Source organism: Macrobrachium nipponense, chromosome 3, assembly GCF_015104395.2.
Source record: "Macrobrachium nipponense isolate FS-2020 chromosome 3, ASM1510439v2, whole genome shotgun sequence".
NCBI classification, from domain to species: domain Eukaryota; kingdom Metazoa; phylum Arthropoda; class Malacostraca; order Decapoda; family Palaemonidae; genus Macrobrachium; species Macrobrachium nipponense.
The window spans coordinates 33,063,623-33,080,260 of NC_087202.1; the positions used below are offsets into that span (position 1 = coordinate 33,063,623).

At 38.0% G+C, this 16,638-nt stretch overlaps 1 protein-coding gene across 6 annotated transcripts in view; it reads left to right on the plus strand.

Moving 5' to 3' along the window:
* Positions 1 to 16,638, plus strand: part of LOC135221693 (transmembrane protein 47-like) — a 445,877-nt gene that overhangs the window by 384,287 nt on the left and 44,952 nt on the right. Inside the window, exon 1 of one of the 6 annotated variants that reach the window (XM_064259428.1) lies at positions 7,990 to 8,012. The exons of the other annotated variants lie outside the window; for them this stretch is intronic. The gene's annotated coding sequence lies outside the window, so the exon portion shown is untranslated. Of the gene's footprint in view, positions 1 to 7,989; positions 8,013 to 16,638 lie in introns of those variants that run through there. 6 annotated transcript variants of the gene reach the window in all.

Here is a 16,638-nt window from a genome sequence, read left to right on the forward strand (position 1 = left end):
TCAGCAGTTAGCAGACTTTCTGATATATCTCAGAACAGAAAAACATATGTCTGTATCTGCAGTGAAGGGGTACAGGGCTGCTCTAGCCTCAGTCTTACGAATGAAAGGAGTGGACATATCGTCTTCATGGGAGTTGGCCATGCTGATGAGGAGCTTTGAACAGTCATGCCACCAAAGGAGCTAAAGCCCCAGATTGGGATCTGACCAAGGTACTGAGTAGTCTGACAAAATCCCCTACGAACCACTAAGGCAGTCCACGGATAGGAGCCTGACCCTGAAGACAGTCTTCTTATTGGCCCTGGCTTCAACCAAAAGGGTGGGGGAGCTACATGGCCTCTCATATCTCATAAAGCACTCGAGAGGTTGGAGATCAATGGTGTGTGAGTTTGTCCCAGAATTCGTGGCAAAGACCCAAAATCCAACAATAGTAGACGGCAGATTCGACTCCTTTACCATACCTTCCTTGGCGAGACTTTGTAAGACAACGACAAAGCTTGAAATTGCTCCTGTGCCCCGTCATGGGCACTAAGGGAGTACTTAAAGAGAACAAGGCACCTCAGGTCCGGGGTGCCAGAGGTTGTTCGTAAGTAAACGGACGGAACAAGAAGGAAGTGTCCAAGAATACAATATCATTTTGGCTAAGGGAGACGATCAGAAATGCTTATACTGCAGAAGACAGAGGGTCAGATAGCCAGGTGGGAGCTAGAGCTCATGACATCATGTGAGTGCTTCCCTGGCATTTAAGAAGAACATGTCTGTGATAAATTCTGAAAGCTGGCGTGTGGAAGCGCCAAACAACTTTCACCTCATTTTATTTGAAAGATGTTGCCCATAGATCCTTGGACACCTTTTCCTTGGGCCCAGTGGTGGCGGCCCAACAAGTGATATAGTTCATCCAGTGCCCCTGGCGGGTCAGTTTGCGTCTAGTCTAAGATGAAGGTATGAAAGTAGAATGAATGGGATGACTGGTCTTTTTTCTTTACTACTTTCTTCCTACTCCTTTAACTACGGGCAATATGAAGGAGAGTAACCGTCATGTGCTGGAACGGACTAGATGCAGGTGAGATGGTCAGCCATACTGTGAAGCTATCTTAGCTGATGATATACTTTCAGTAGCAACACACCCCTCTGGATAATAAGGAAAAGAAAAGAGGGTGAAGGTGGATCCAGTCGCAAGGGACAAGAGTAAACAGTAGAATGGTATCTACACCCAGTGGGAGGAAACCAATAGATCCGCTTATATCTTTGGTCCTAGGTTCATTGTCCATTCTCTTAGAATTTCCCTATATATTCGGAAATGGATAAGGTGGCAAACTCCCAGTCAGTTGTAGAGACTTACCTCCCTCCAATAGTAAGTCTATCCTAATGTTAAGACCGAAGGTTTGTTTCGTGTATGAACAAATACCAAATTTGTAACTAATTTGTATTTTTCATAACTAACAAACCTGAGGTCTTAACAGTTAAAGGCCCACCTCGAACCACCCCTCTAGCAGTCTAAACTGGGTTAGAAATATAACTGATGGGTCACAGGTAGCCGTGGGCATTCTGGGTATACATGCCCCGTGACCTGGTATAGATGCCATTAGTCCCTGGATCTCACAAGTGTAATTTTAATTCTACCGGTTTCCAGCTTGGCGCTAGTAAATCCTAATGTTAAGACCTCAGGTTTGTTAGTTATGAAAAATACAAATTAGTTACAAATTTGGTATTTTGTCACAATGTGTCGTGAAAGATGGCAAGGTCCATGGTCTATCAAAATTTGGTTTTGGTCTTCTACGAGCTTGAGTTGATATTGGGGACTTGTGAGGTTCAGTATTATGGGACTTTCTACCCCAAAGCAGATTCAACTACGGACTGTACTGAAGTCAGAAGACAGTCCTCATAATAGTTTTGATAATCCAGAAGTATTCTGGATATGGAGTTTGTTAACTTGACAGCAAAGAAACGCAGTCATATTTTTTAATGCATCCTATCATGTATTGAATACTGCTCCTACTCGTCTACTCGTTTAAAAAAAATAGGTGGCCATTACCAGTTTAATTTATAAATTAATTCATAGTTCATAAATCGATTCTCAGCTTAGATTGTTAGACCTGAGCACCAAAATCTATAAGGTTTCCTTACCACTGCTTGCTTTCCTTTCCTATGAAAAAAAAACAAAAACAGTTTAGCTTCTGGCATCTGTTTTATTTAAGCCTTTGTAACCAAAAGCTGTAGATGTTTCCCTAACACTATTCCATGTAACCCCATTTCTTAAAATTTATGAAAAGATTTCAATACCAAAGATATTAGCGGGCCGTTGAAAGTTATATAAATATGTTTATAAAAAGTTCCGGATCCAGTGATCTAGAATCGCTGAGGAAATGAAGTAGATAAAGTTAAAGGTTTTAATCTGCGCCAGTTGAATACTCAGGGATCATCTAAAAGGTCTTGCATTTTATGCGCAGTTTTCTATGTAACAGTTCAGACAGTTGAAATTGGAAGTGTCAGGTAGATTACTAAGAAATTGCCAATTGGAACCAAAGTAATTTAAACATTAATTGATACCAGTGGCAAGGCTATTTATAGTCTTTGGGGATTTTTAACACTTTGCAAAGAACCATGGCTTCTACCGTAAGACCAAATTCTGCAGTCACCAGACGTAGTGTATTTCCTTAGACAGGGACAATTACATATGATTTTCCAAATTTCATCAGCAGAATGCAAGCTTTATAAAGTATTCCCAAGTAATGTTATGCAAACTCATGCGTGTTGTCATCAGCTAAACATTGTAGTTAGTGCTTGGAACTATCATGCTAATGTACACTCAGAAAGAAATGAATTTTAAGTTCTGTGCATTGAAGACCCAAAATTCAATTCATTTATAGCCCTCCCCCTCACAAAAAAAAAAAGCAGTTCGGGGAAATGGTAACATATATGTAACTATTCTTGAATAATATATTCAGTTTAGAATGGTGAAGAGTCTGAGTATTCCTTAAGACTTCTGATTTATAGTGATTTTGTAGTTTCTTAAATGGAAAATATGTCAGCATTTGTTTTTTTTTAACATTGTTTAATAAAGATTACTGTTAATAACTTCGGTGCCGAGTACTTTGATTAATATTTTTACTTTTATAATTATTTGCACACTGTGCATTTGTATAATCCTTCTTTTTATTATGGTTCCTCTTGCCTGCAAACTATTGCAGCCATCATACCCCGGACCTTTATTGCTTGGGTGCATTGTTTCCCCGAACTGCTCTCGGCCTGGGAAAGGTTATTTGATTTTCTCTTCCTCTAAAGTATACAGAGTTTGGCTAATTGCCTGTCGTTGCTTTAGAAAGACCTTCCGTTCCAGTGTTGAATTTAGCTTTTGTCTTCCACCGCAGATTCCACTTCGATTTTTATTCGTAGAAATCCATCTTGGGTGTGAGGAAATACTGTCAAGTTTTGTTCTGAATTGTCTTTTTTCTTTTTATACTATTATTAAACATGAATCAAAGAAAGGACAAAAAGAGAGAGAGGTCGAAACTTTGCTTGCTCTTCGAAGTTGTCACACTATATTTAACGGCATTGCAAGTTTAATATTATTTGAGAAATTATGCTGATGTTAGTTACACAAATGAGGTAACAGAAGCTGTTAAAGTCCTCAAGAACGACAAGCTCCTGCCCCACTGGCGATGTTCATATTTAAGCCACCAAAGTCGCTTGATAGTGTATGCTCTTCATATCTTTAGCCTGTAGATTAATTTTGAGAACATAGAAAGTTACGTGCGATTCAATGACATCTCTCTCTCTCTCTCTCTCTCTCTCTCTCTCTCTCAGTGTATGTATGTATATGTGATGTGTGAATATATATATATATATATATATATATATATTATATATATATATATATATATATATATATATTATATATATATAATGTGGGTGGGTGTATTGGTAAGAGTGCGAGAGAGAGAAATAGAGAGCATAGCTTTTCGTACGTTACACGCACGTACACTAGCAGCTTCGGAATAAAGTTTCCAGGACGCCGGAATGTTTTCAAAAGCGCGAGTCCCTCTGAGAGCCAGGAGTTTGTCAGTTGCACAAATTCGATGCATTTGAATGACCCCGTTTTCGGGTAGTCTGCGATGCATTGACCCCATCGTCCTTACGTCTATCTCTAGCGTTGCTCTCCTCTGTCCCCTCTCTCGTCGTTCACCCTTCGGCCTCCGCCTGCTACAAGTCAGGCTCCGACGGTGGTCCCAGTAGTACTGGACTTTCGTTGATGAACCGCGTCGCATTTCAGCTGAGTGGCAGCGGCTCCTCCTGTTCTGAAGCAACTGATGGAAGGGCGGTTTGGATGTGAGAGACCATCTGCCAGACGGTTGATCTCCGCCTTGTAGCGTGTTGATATTGTTTGTATATTTTGTATGTCTGTTTGGCAGTGAATGAATATATATTATACTCAATAACATTATTTATCACCAGTTTCTTCTCTGTGGAGGCAAATTCAGAGAAAGAATTGGCAGCTATTTCTACATGTGATTTGGGATTTACACATATTCACAGATAACAGGATGTATATATGCATATGCTGCTCACGTGTATTCTGTACAAACATTTACGTAACTCATAACTCTACGCATTTAGGAACACGCATATTCGTTTATTTGTGTGTGAGTTTATCCATATAGACTTTTACTCATATAAAATTATTTCTGTGTTCATTTTTCTGTGAGCCGAATCCAGTCCCTTGAATGATTTAAAAGTAAGTCACCGTAAAGTTTTGATAATGTATTTTCACTATGAAGAATAGCTTTGTTTTTTTCGAGACTGTGTAAAGTAGGTATCATCTCTGCTTGTGTTTATCTAAATCCTAGCTTAAAGGAAGCCATAAATGGAACAGCTTGACACTGGGCTGGAACGCTCTTAAATTAAGAGTAAGGCAATCCTGAGAGAGAGAGAGAGAGAGAGAGAGAGAGAGAGAGAGAGAGAGAGAGAGAGAGAGAGAGAGAGAGAGAGACCCTAGTATTACAGCATTCTTTTCCAATATGACGGAGGGAGCACATGACAAGAGTTGACAGAAGTAAAAGAAAAGAGGGAAGGGTGGGAAGGATGAAGAAGGAGGAAAAGAGTAAGGTAGAAGCCAGCGAGGCTTTTGTCAAGAGACAGACTGACAGGAAACCTGACTGGTAGGGCGTCAGAGTAAAAAAGACAGCTCGGTAGAAGACTGCAAGACTGACAGACAGGAAAGGTGACACAAGGAGTGGAATGGAGCTCTGTGGGGTAGGGGCTGCTTCTAAGAGGATATGAAACTGGAGCACCGAAAACACTGATGGGAAACTTCTGCCAAAAATTGAGCGTCTTGCTGTTTCCACCCTTCGCTGTAGGCGAGGGAGGTCGAAGTCGAGAAAGATAAAGGTATATTCGGGAATGTGTTTTCTGTCCAAGGCTCTTGTCGTTTGTTCTTTCTTGTTTAAAAAGACTTCTCTCGTTGCACGTGTAATAAATGACTCCACGCTTTATAGTTAATGTATTTTTAATAATAGCCTCCTCTTTTATGAATGTAAAAGTTATTCAGGTGTGATGAATTCGAGACCAGAACAGCTGTATAATTCAGGAAACACTGGGGAAGGCGGAGTCTCGCATAGCAGAAGAGAATGTTTTGAAAGACCTGTGAACCCTGTTTAATCTCGTTTTTTCGAATTCCAAACTAACCGTAGGCACGCGAAACCTGGCAAGTGCAAAGAAGCCCAGGAAGTGGTGGCAGCATACAGTCACCAGCAGTTCGCGAAAGCATTTCCGAAAGTAACGTTTGTAGAGTTATGAGAGTTCATGAAATTTCAAGCCAAGTCAGACCCTGCTATTATAGAGGTGGGACTGGAAAACATTCGACTCGAATCTGTCGAGGAGAGCAGTAAATGGAGATCTTGCCCAAACGCCACACAGAAGTCCTTAAGGGGGACCTTTCAGGTTTTATGCATTCGGGAAGGCTCTGTTAAGAGAAGTACTTGCGGTACCTAGAGAACTACAGTACAGCCTTTTCCTGGTCCTAGGTGGGGTCCTTCCATGGCTTGTCCCTTTTTGCGTTTAAGCCGTAGGATACTGGGTAAGTCTCACTGGTTTATTAACGACAAGTAGTCTATCAAGAAAACAAGATATTGTTTATCAGAGTTTAAATTATGTGAAGGAGTTCGTATTGTATGTGTAAAGCATGAGTATTGTGAGAGAGAGAGAGAGAGAGAGAGAGCTGACTCGATCCTTTACCGATCAGTGGCGGGACAGTGTCACCGGAAGATCAGTTTTGGAGGTTAAAGTAGCTTTAAACTCCACTAAACCTCTCTCTCACTCATTCCCGTAATCCCGACGCCCCGCCCTCTTCTCTCATGCTTCGCCAAAACTGCCACATTCAATATTGAGATTTCCATGTTTTGTGCTGTGTAGGCGTACATGTACAGTACACACAGATAGAGAGAGAGAGAGAGAGCGAGATTTTGGTTATTAGTTAACGAATATTTCTCAAGACAAAGGTAAGCAGCTAAAAAGAATTTTTTTTAACGGATACTTCACCTGAGGATGTTGTGGTTAAGAAAATAAAAGCATTAAAGACGTTATTCAGAACAGTTGTTCTTTGAGCCAGAGAATAATTTAGCCAGACCTCTGACACTTGGGTCAATTCATATGCGTCTGCGAGCTATTTTTGGAACTGCATGCGTTGGGTTCCAGGGTCTCGTCTCCCATCTGGATTTAGTGTGCTCCTGAATATATTCTGTCCTTTTCCAGATCAGAGAGAGAGAGAGAGAGAGAGAGAGAGAGAGAGAGAGAGAGAGAGAGAGAACGTTTTAAATGGGCTGGGTAGGTTAAATGCTTCCACCTATGTAGAATCTCGGTCACTGTGTCGTTCATTTCTACCTAGTTTGTAACCATAGGCTTTGTGCTCTCTTCGTTGTTCTGGGAATACAAAATCATGGAGTGTTGTCTTGATATTCTTGTGGGTATGGTTGTGCGAAAGTGCTCATGCTGCTGGCATACCACATGCATAAATGAATTTTATTTTATTTTACCAAAATTAAGTCTCTCTCTCTCTCTCTCTCTCTCTCTCTCTCTCTCTCTCTCTCTCTCTCTCTGTTTACACTAAAGAAAGAGGAGCCTGATTATTTTCCAATATGAAATAGATTTTCAATACTTCTAAGAGAAGATAACACTTACAAAAGCAGATCCATGCCATTAATAGATTTTCTTTTATCCACAGGATTAAATTTGTTGCTAAAAACCCCTGGTGATCAGTTATACACTTGCCTCTTTTTTTTGCTTTTGTTATTATTGTGTCAAATAATATTATATATATGTATAGTGTTCCTCTTTCGTTTTTCGTTTTTTATGTAAAAATGTCATATGTAGAATGGTGTAGATTAACAGCCCCATCTTTTGTTATTTGATTTTCCCCAATGTACTAGTGAAACAGAGTATAATAGGTCCAAATTCATTCGCATATACATATATATAATATATAAAATAAAAATATATACACACATACGCGTGTTTGTGTGTTTATATATATACACATATATAGGCCCAAATATGTTTATCTGTGAAAGTGATGTGTGGTCCATATGCCTGGCTCTTGGGATAATTCATATAATTGAATTAACTCAGAATAACGTGACAATATCATAATAATCAGTCAACATTTGGATGCGTTTTGGCGTTATATTTACGAGAGCAGAAATTAGAATATCCATGTTTGGTTACTTCTAATCTGAATATGAAAAGTATAAACTTTTTAGTGTTTACAACAATGACGTGAAAAAAAATCATTTTTAGTTTAACTATAACGACATGTTGGGGGAAGGTTCCAGGGAAAAAAGTGGGAAGGGGGAATGTTATTGGTAGGGGCGAGGCAGGTGGCTAGGTAGGGATTGGTTGGTGTGGCTTGGGCCCTGGAGTGAGTCTGGGGTCCTTTTGCTGAGCCCGGCTGGTGCCTGCCTGGTTGATGCAGCAGCAGCAGCAGCAGCGGGGCAGTAGTGCGGTTGTCGCCGTCAGAGGTGGTGTGTGGTTTCCCCGAGTATTTGATTCAAGTGGCGCCTCTCGCTGCGTGGTGCTTAGCACAGGTGTTTGTGATGGAAGGCCTCCCACTCCCCCCTTCCGGTCTTTGCCAGCCCTCGGCGGCAGGTGTAATAGGAACAACGTTATTGCGCCATATCCCGTACTCATGTCATCTCTTTAAAAACATTTTTTTTTTCTTTTGTCACCGAAGAGGGGAAGGGAGGAAGAGGTGGAGATTTCTTGGCCTGAACTCTTGATTACCCCCCCTCCTACCACTCCCTGGCCTTTTTGTACACCTGTGACTTGTCCGTCGAGGGGGGCTTGTTATTTATAGATAAAACTGTGACAACGTCAGAGAGTTGTAAGGGCGAAGCGATTTTACTCTCGGCATTGGGAAGGATGGATGGGGCTGCTGCAAGAAACCTCAAGCACCTCTTTTGGGCTGCCGTTTCTTCGTCTCGTTACAGTGATTCCTGTGGACTTCTTTTAGAAATACGAGACTTTTTTTTTTTCTCTCTTTTTTTTTTTTTTTTTTTTTTTTAACGTTTGGTCTTTCTTTTTATTCATACTGTGACAGTTTCTATGAGTACACATGGATATTTTACTAATCTAGTTGCTATCTGCGGTGTCAGCCACAATTATATATATATATATATATATATATATATATATATATATATATATATATATAATATATATATATATATATATAGTGTGGTGTGTGTGTTATAATGAGTATTTGTGCTTGCTTGCTTGCTTGTGGGTTTACTTTTATTGCTGCTTGCGTTCACTTTGAGATGTATAGATCTGTATATTGAGGAGACCACGGAAACGTCAACTTCCACTTATGTTTAATCAAACCGGTGACACATTTGAATATTATAGGTCACCTCAGAATCATTTTCGAAATTGATTTTGAAGAACTGGCCGTATTGGATATGTGTCTATTGAAAGGTGACCTTCACAGAAATTATATCTATCATGTAAATTAGAGGGGGTCTGCGTCGAATCGATGACTACTTGACAGAATGTGAAGGAATTTGAACAAGTGCTTGTGGGAACATTGTGTACATGTATCAGAATACGTTACCATATACTACAGATGCATTCATAAAACAGTAGTACATATATTAAAGTGAGAAGGAAGGTCTGTTTTCCTTTGAGTCTCAGGAGTTTTTGTTTCATTTTTATTCCTGGCGTAATTGTTGAACTGTTGCCATTGTAATCATAATTTTATTTGGGCATTTTATACTAGCACAGTATGTAAAAGTCGCCACATGTGAAGGCCTAAACAAATGCGATTACGCAGGTTAGGTTATGATGAAATAATGAAGAACTAGAGGTTGATGAAAGAAGTCTTTAAGTTGGAATAATAATTAGATGGAGGAGAAGACTTACATGGGGCAGGATAGATGGCGCGTTTTAAGGTATATGAAAGAAACCACCATCAATATCCAGGAAGGGCGAGCTGCCTGCAAGATGAGAGTGAAGGGAGTCATGTCTGCAGGGAAGTTCTACACTGAATTGTAAGATGCCTCAGACGGTAGGCTCTTTCTCAGGTGTCTGAGATCGCGAGGGGGCTTCTTTTATATATATATATATATATATATATATAATTATATATATATATATATATATATATATATATATAGATATATAATAAGTATATATATATTATATATATATATATATATATATATAAAGGTATAAGCCACGAAGGAAAGAAAAACAATAGTTTGTCTCCTTATACCTTTATTTATGGATTCATCACGTTCCAAACTTTCGTGATTCAGTTACACATACATACATGCATGCATTTTATATATTAATTAGTTGATGCTTTGCTTGTTCCATTTGAAATTTTGTAATATCGTCAGTGACTTGATCTACTCTCTCTCTCTCTCTTCTTTTCTTTTCTTTGAATCTGTCATTTGCCGTCTTATTTACAACTCCAGAGCAGTCGTTGGTAGGACCAAGTTTTTCGCCATTAACCATATATATATATATATATATATATATATATATATATATATATATATATATATATATTATGTATGTATGTATGTATGTATGTATGTATATATATATATATATATATATATATATATACTATATATATATATATATACTTGCTAGATCTACATCTCAACAATCACTTCAGTTTACTTGATTCGCTAGCTCTAGTTTGTTTTGCTATACAGTGTGGTACCTTCTTGTCAAAGTCCGGGTAGTTGTGCATTTACTTTTGTTATATTACCAGTTTTTTATTTATGCTTTCCTGTTGAAAAGACAATTGCGTGCTAGTAGTAAAGGTAACCCCGATGGATATTGATGAGAGGGGGAAGCGCATCTATAACTAGCTTAGTTCAGCCCTTGACAAGGCTATCGAATTACCAGAAGGGGTTAATCACTTCGTTGGTGATGTTATCTTGTGGGAGAAAGTCTTGGCGTTTCCATATGCCTGTTACAAGACACTTGCTGGCTGCGTACCAGCAAGGCCTTTTGAGATTGGAAGGGAAATAAAAACGTATTTTGTAGGACAGATTTACTCCAGAACTTATTTGACAATTGCCTCTGCAGAGAACCGATAGGTTTAATTTGAGTAATGTCTTTTGCAAACTTGATTCTTCCCCTAGGATTTTGAATTTCCAGCCTCGATACCTTTTGAGTACTGCTTTGTATTTTGGAAATTATCACCTTATGTTCAGTGGTAAGCTTATATTTGTAGATTGTAAAAGGGGTCACATATCAGTGTTTTGTTTGTAGAGTTGACATGATTCCTCGGCTCTTGCACAGCGTTGCCAAATCTCCCATATTTTTTATACATGGGAAGTAAATGGAGTCGGTTTTAGACAGGTGATAATATATTGTAATCTTTGGTTGCTGTTTAGTTGATTGGAAACCTGGAGGAACAGGATTAACTTGTTGTCACCTCTATTATTCTCAACTTCGAAATGACGTCGGATAGGCATTTTGTTGTTGTTTACTTTATCTCTGTGTATTAGTAGTGCTGTATCTCTCTCTCTCTCTCTCTTTCACACACGAGAAAGAGAGAATCAGCCCAGTCTTTTATTTTTTACTTTTCGTAGAATGTTTGACTTGCCATGTCATAACTGTGCCCTAGTCCATCACAAAGAGATCGCCGATGGATTTCATCATGGCCTGAGACCCTCCATGACATCAATAATTGGAGAGAGACACTAATAGACCTGATCTTTTCAAAAGCGAGAATCCTTATAGTTTCACATTTTCTGCACAAAACTCATTAGTGTAAAGTCCCAAGCATGTTTGTCTTTATGGTTTTTGCTCGCTGTACGGTAAATTATTCAAAATTTGTATATTTCTGTGTAATTTTGCTTTTGTATTTTTTGAACGGTGTACCAGATTCATTGACCTGTGCTTAGGTTTTGGCAATACAGTGTTATATTAGCTCTCGTCACATTTGACGACGTTTGGTGTAGTTATGAAATTTTATGTTACTTAAATTACGAATTTAAGGAAGATCCATTTCACGTCATGATCTATTTCACGTCATGCGGTTAAATATGAAATCTCAAAAAAGTTTTAATATTTCTTTCACTCTATTTAAGCCAATGTCGATGATTTATCCTAATAATGGAACCTTTAGTACTATGAATATCTGGAAGCCTGGTACAACAAGCTTCTATGATTTTTAATTCGTATCAGAAGCTCCGTGACATTTTATTTTTAAGCTGCTCCTTCCTAGTTCCAAGAATGGCGTTTATTCACAAACTTCCTTGAATCGGCCTTCACGTTTTCTGTGCGGTGACGGTGCTCACTTGTTTATCCATGGAAAGCCTCACGACGAGCGTGGCGGGTGAAAAGGAACTGGGAAAGAACATTTGATACTTTGTCGTTGCTTCGTTTATTTCGCCGCTGACAGCGATCGTAAGTTTTTGAGACGACGTGTTATTTTGTAGCTGTCTTTTCATTTTGATAATTGTGAATGCAGCTTTGTTCTTGAAAAAGTTTATTTAATCCTGGACCCTTGAAGTTGCGGCTATTTCCGTAATTGAGAAACTTGACAAATGCCAAACGTGGTTCAGCAGAAATTAGGTTTTGTGGTTAAAATTGTTGGCGTTAACTTTTAATGTGTTAGTTTGTGTGGTGGGGGGAGGGCGGCGGGGTGTGGCCACCGCAAAATGTGTAGTTATTTTTCTTCCTATAATTGTTAAATCTCGAACGTACAAACTGCTATTCTCAACGCATTTTAAACTCGCATTCGTTAACTTAGAATCTTTCACTTAATTGTGGCTAGTAGTTTATAATAATGTTTTTTTGTATAATGACCCGAAAAGATTGACGTTTATTAGTCTCTTCAGTCAGTCAGATGTAACGCACCAGTTACGTTACGCTTTCCAGTTATCGAAGTTGCTCTTGGACACCACCAAAGTTGAGAGGCGGTGGAAGCCAATTTAAAACTAGCACTGCAGAAGTGTGTAACCCTGAAGTTCGGCTTTTGCCGATATTAAATCAGTAGTTGATTGATAGTCGTAAATTATCAGGAGATATTTTATTATTTATTTTAAGGACTGCTGCTCCATGAGTTATATTTTATTGGTTGCTCTGCTTGCTAAGGAAGGAAACTTCTTGGGAAAATTCTTCTTTCGTCTTTTGTAATTCAACCCCGTCATTATTATCAACTGTACGTTATTTTGATAATTATGAAAACGTTTTGTCGGAATGTAGATAAAAACTTAAAATATGCTCTTAACAAAATAATAAAAGGCAATTTTCGTTATTTTTTATGAGTAGATAAGCAAATTTTTTAAACAACTGCCATTTGCTCGCACTTTCTGTGATCCTTGATCATTCAGGAATCGCACCTACCCGTTTGTGAGGCCGGTTAATCCCCAACTGTTTCCGAAGTTTTCCCCTTGTCCACCAGACTTAGCTAGGCCATATATGTATGGAGGTGGACATTCCTAACCATCGAATCCCAGGCGACACTTGGTGCAAAATTTTCTTATATATAGAAATTTAAATCCGTTTCCCAAAATTAAAAGAAGATTGTAATCCAATATAATGTGGAAAACTCAACCATTCAACTGAGTCCCATGACAGTCGAAGAATTTTAACGTCTTGGATTGTTTGCAGAATTTAAATGTAAAAGAGAAATTGCAGCTCGTTTTGGGGTATAGAGTTAACTTGCATTTGTCAGTCAGTTTAACTTGTCTCGACTTTTGTGTTTTCCCCTGTTCGGAGAGTGGATGAGACTTCATAGGCGATACAGACCGTTAACTGTGTTAATATAGATCCGGCAGATTGCCTAGTCTTGTGGTTATGGTTGGTTTAATTTTTATCCTGAACTTCACATGGTAAATAAAATTTGAGCTATGTCTTATGACAGTGTCAAGGACGCTGTCATTGTAGAGTAAAGAGGCGTCATTAGGTAAGTGTTCGCGATTGCAGGTCCTCCCTTCCTGCTGCGATTGATATCCTCCCAGTGGATGTACGTATGTTGCTACTTCCTCTCGAGTGATCGTCGGTTTTTACAACGCTCCCAGACTCTTTCTTTTTGCTTGACGGGATTGCCCCCCCCCCCTCTCTCTCTGCTCTCTTCTCTCTCTCGTCCTCGTCTCTCTCTCTCTCTCTCTCTCTCTCTCTCTCTCTCTTGCTTACTCAGGGATGAAAACAGAGGTTAGTTTCAAAGTTGTGTGTTCTTTTTATGTAAATATTTACACACGTGGAGATTTTATGTATGTGTTGATATATATATATATATATATATATATATATATATATATATATATTGATACACACACGCGTGCATGCATGCATATTTAATTCACGACCAGGCTGGGCTGATGATTTAGTGATTGCGGGATACCTTATTCTCAGAACCCTGAAAGTTCGGTATACGTAACCCCCTGTAGGTGCTTGCTGGAAGTCCTGCAGTGATCCAAAATGCTTTCATCTATTTTGGATCGACGTCTAACATATTTCTCAATTTCCTCCGCCACCTTCTTAGATATTAGGTCAAACATAAGCCATTAGTATCAGATTTAATGTAACCTGGGAGTGACGTGAACATAAATGGAGCTGTTGAGTACAGTACGTAAGTGGACCTTATAATTAATTTCCTTTAGGGCAAGTTACTGCAAAGAGTAAATGAATTTAGCATTTAACGGGATACTTTTGTCCTAGTATTTGAAAGTAAAAATAAATATTGTATATATACACACACACACACACACACATATATATATATATATATATATATATATATATATATATATATAGTTATGATATATATATATGTTGTATTTTATATATATATATATATATATATATATATATATTATATATGTATAATATGTAAGTGTGTGTGTGACGTAAGATAGGTTTGTAGTTCGTGAAGGGACCTATTTTGGCTACCATATTTTTATTTTTCATTAGTTTTTTAAAGATTATAAAATCAAAGCAAATTTTTTTTTAGTCCTTTAAATGCCCTCAGAGTAGTTTAACACTCGGGAATAAAAAATTCCTTATTAATGATCGCAGCCAAGTTTGTAAATTTGTTTGGAGAATTTTTAATTTCCTTCAAACACAGTAAATGAATATCCGTATTTATAAAGATTTGCGTTTTGGCATACTGATAAGACAACTAGTAGTTTTGGCATACTGATAAGACAACCAGTAGTTTTGGCATACTGATAAGACAACTAGTAGGTTTGGCATACTGATAAGACAATTAGTTTCTAATCATCTTTTTAATCTTGTTAAACTTGAGTTTCAGAATGTCAAACTGTTTTGAGAATTGAGGTCAGTCGCCCATCGAACTTAAGGAACGCTTTATCCATCTGTTTCTTCCAAAGATCTCGTGATCTCTTTCCCTTAAAGATACTTGCCTGTTTCTACATGCAGAGCAAGAACACTGTTTATCATTTATTGCAGCTATGATCCAAGCCAAACGATTTTTCCCCATCAATCCGTGGTTTCTCATCGTCTTGAGGTAATGTGTGTGTGTGCATATATATATATATAGGGTATATATATATATATATATATAGATATATATATTATATAGTGTGTGTGTGTGTAGATATATATATATATATATATATATATATATATATATATATATATATATATATAATTTCGTATGGAGCAGAAGTGAAGTATTAAATGATTACGAAATAGATACTAAAGATAGGAGTTGGAAGCCCCGATCCTCCTGGGAAGGATTGAAAGGGGGTGGTTGGGGGAATTTGGGAGCGGGGAGGGAAGGTCCCTTCTTGAATTCTTGTAAGGGGAAGAGGGAAGGGAAGGGAAGGGGCGCCGGTTGGCCGCGATTACAGGGTCGGGGCTGGTGGGGTTTAAGCGTCGGACCCAAGATATTGAAATTGATCTCCGATCGGCGGAATCCCAAAAGTAGTGGATATCGGTACCTAGAGGTAACGGAACTGGAGCAAATAGATGCAGATTAGTATTGATAGTAGTTATGCAAGGTCTGGAGAAAGATTCTCTCTCTCTCCCTCTCTCTCTCTCTAATCTCTGTCTCTCTCTCTCTCTCTCTCTCTCATGAGTTCGTTCTTTTTGACGCTGCCATTGTGGTGCCATTCAAAGAAAGGCTCGGCCTGTCGTCTTTAGGAAATGTAATGTGACGTAAGACATGCAAATGCTCCCCGGCCCAATCATCGCTTGTTTTCCTTCCTCGTGTGGAGAGAGAGAGAGAGAGAGAGAGAGAGAGCGAGAGAGAGAGAGAGAGAGAGAGAGAGATTCTGGAATACCCGACCTGACATATACCCATTCAAAAATGTTTTCCACTTGATCAAACAATATCAAAAGGAGGAATTGAAAAATGGCGCATCGTCTCATTTTATGCAATTTTTCGCCTCTGCTTTCTTGATCCTTTTCCTCTCGCTCCCCGCGGCTTTTTATGCGGCGACAGGAAACGTTTGCGGTGTGTTGGGCCGGCTGGGGGAGGGGGATAAGGGGTAGGGAAACATGCTGGAGGGGGTTGGGGCTGGTGCACGGGTATCTAGTTTTGTTTGATGGTTTGTGGCAGGTTGGAAATGAGACTGCCAAAACGAGTTTCGTGAAACGACTATATATATATATAGATATATATATATATATTATATATATATATATATATATATATATATATATATATAGTATATATAATATATATAATATATATATATATATCTATATATATATATATATATATATATGTATATGTATATATATGTTATATATATAATCATATATATATATAATATATATATATGTATATATATATATACATATCTATATATATATATATATATATAATATTTATATGTATATATATGTATAATATTAATATACATATATATATATATATATATGTATATGTATTATATGTATAATATATATATATGATATATATATACGTTCTATATATATATATGTTATATATATATATATCCTATATATATATATATTATATATATATATATATCTATATAGATATGTATATATATGTGCGTGTGTGTGTGTGCGCGCGAGTGCGCCCTATTTGCACAAGGTGAATAATCATCAGCTGACCCGTTCTCCTTCCTTATGCCTATTAAAAAGGAAAGGTAAGGGGAGAGAGTAGAGAAGAAATTAAAATTTTAC